We start from the raw sequence: 2,500 nt of genomic DNA, 5'->3' as shown, positions 1-2,500 counted from the left end.
TGCAAGCCCCTCGGGGTCGCTGCAAACAGCAAGACGTCATCTGCAAAGGCCGCAGCGTTGACTCTGCGACCGAGGATCCGAGCTCCGATGTGGGAGGGCAGTTGGCCCAAAACGTAGTCCACCGCAAAGTTGAACAGGAGGGGGGAGAGGGGATCGCCCTGGCGAACGCCCCGTGCTGGCTGCACAGACACGCCCACGCCGGCGCCGTCCGCTATCACTGTCGTGCTGCCCTCGTAGCACCGCTCGACATACTCGACAAAACAATCCGGCAGGCCATGCGCCTTCAGCACGGGGCGAAGGGCAGCATGATCTACCGAATCGAATGCCTTAGATACGTCGATCGATGCCACAAAGACAGAGCGGCAGGAGCGGACTGCGTCGGTGAGAGCAGTGTCCAAGATGAAGGTATTTTCCAACATCCCATCCCGAGGGATGAATGCCCGCTGACGTTCGTCCACAGCACATGCGCGCATCAGGCGTGACGCGAGAACCTTGTGAAAGGTCCGCGCCAACACCGAGCAGACCGTAATGGGGCGAAAGTCAGCGGGGGATGTTGGTGCAGCCGTTTTCGGGAGAAGGGACGTCCGCGCGCGAAGCAGGCGTTCCGGAAGGGCGCGGGCCAGAAGGAAGAGATTCATCACTTTCACCAGGACTTCGTGCGGCAGGCGCCGCAACTCCGCTGGGGTAAGGCCGTCCGGCCCGGCTGCTGATCCCCTGGGCGGCAACACGGCGGCGACCTCCTCATGTGTGACCGGCCCCCATAGGCACTCGGGAGCGACAGGATCCGAGTGCGGGAGGAGGCGGTCACGAATGAAGCCCGCGGTGGAGATGGGCTTCTTAGTGAAGAGGTCCGCCCAGAAGTCCAGCAGACCAGGGATGGCAGGTGGCGGCTGGAGCAGGGTGCCATCCAAGAGGCCGCGCACGCAACGTGCACGCGACCGTCGGAAGGCATCCTGCGTTCTCGCGTACTCCCAGCGGCGCCGCTTGCGCTTCTGCGTCGGCGGCGCGGCAGGCGGCCGCTTCGATGGTTGGTGCGGCCGCTGTGTCCTGGTGATCGATCTCTCCCCTCTGGACCCGACCGACGCAAGGGCATCCGGGAGCATGCCCAGGATGACATCGGGCGGCGTGCCCCGCCCCAGACCTATGACACGATCCAGGGCAGAGAAACGCTGGGCGGAAGCGGGTAGCCCCGCCAGATGCTCCCAGATGGCGGCGTCAGTCGGCCCCTCCGGCGGCGGCCCGGTGGTGTCGGCCGCGAAGTCCTCGGCTGCGTCGACGGGCGGCGCAGCGGCCTCGCCCGCGTCAGGCAGCGGGCTCGCTGCTCCCCGGCGGGACGCCGGCTCTTCCCCCCGACCGATCTCAAGCGCCTCCATGAATTGGCGGACAAGCTGCTTGTGGGCAGCTTGCCGCCGTCGGCACTTGATTGCCTCAAGCGTTCGGTCGGGGAACATCCTGATGAGCTCTTGATTTACAAAGAAGAACCGGGCGTCCCTCTCGAGGAACAGTTCGGCCTCTGCCTTGGCGAGCGACAGGACTTCCTCCTCCGTCCACCTCGCGCGATGCCTCTCCGTGACGATCTCCGCGTTGGCGGCCGCAAGGTGTTGGCGGCGGCGATGGACCCCGAGACCGTTCTTGGTGGTAAAGCTGCGGTGGCACTCACTACAGGCGTATACAGCTGCAAAAGTTACAAGATTTTCGGCACGGCCGGTTGGCCGGCTAGGTGCTGGGGGAGTTGGGGTGGCACCTTCAGCGGAAGGGCCACCACTTATTCTCTGGTTACTGCCCCCAACTAAAAAAGGGATAGTGCGAGGGGGGGCTGGTAACCCCCCCAAGCCCCTGGTGCGGTCTTCCACTCTGCGAAAATCAGCGGGCCCACGAGAAGGGGAGAAGACCGCAGGAGAGGAGAGGCTAAGAGGGCTAGGCCCATGTATTGCGCATCACTCTCCCTGTAACTATAACCCAAGGAAGGCACCTCGCAGCAGCAGCACGACTACATCAAGACCGCACTTCGAAAAGCCAAGTCCGGATGCAGCCACACCGCCGCCACTTTGCCGCCTTAAGAGAGTCATAGTTACTCCCGCCGTTTACCCGCGCTTGCTTGAATTTCTTCACGTTGACATTCAGAGCACTGGGCAGAAATCACATTGCGTCAACACCCGCTAGGGCCATCGCAATGCTTTGTTTTAATTAGACAGTCGGATTCCCCCAGTCCGTGCCAGTTCTGAGTTGATCGTTGAATGGCGGCCGAAGAGAATCCGCGCACCCGCGCGCCCCCGGAGGAGCACGCTAAGGCGGACGCGGCCTCGCAGCAAGGAAGATCCGTGGGAGGCCAAGGCACGGGACCGAGCTCGGATCCTGCACGCAGGTTGAAGCACCGGGGCGCGAACGCCGCGCAGGCGCGCGCATCCTGCACCGCCGGCCAGCACGAGGCCGACCAACGGCGAGAGCAGACCACGCCCGCGCTAAACGCCCGCACTTACCGGCACCCCTACGGCACTCA

Source organism: Schistocerca serialis, chromosome 8 (assembly GCF_023864345.2).
Source record: "Schistocerca serialis cubense isolate TAMUIC-IGC-003099 chromosome 8, iqSchSeri2.2, whole genome shotgun sequence".
NCBI classification, from domain to species: Eukaryota; Metazoa; Arthropoda; class Insecta; order Orthoptera; family Acrididae; genus Schistocerca; species Schistocerca serialis.
Note: the sequence above shows the minus strand (reverse complement) of the source record.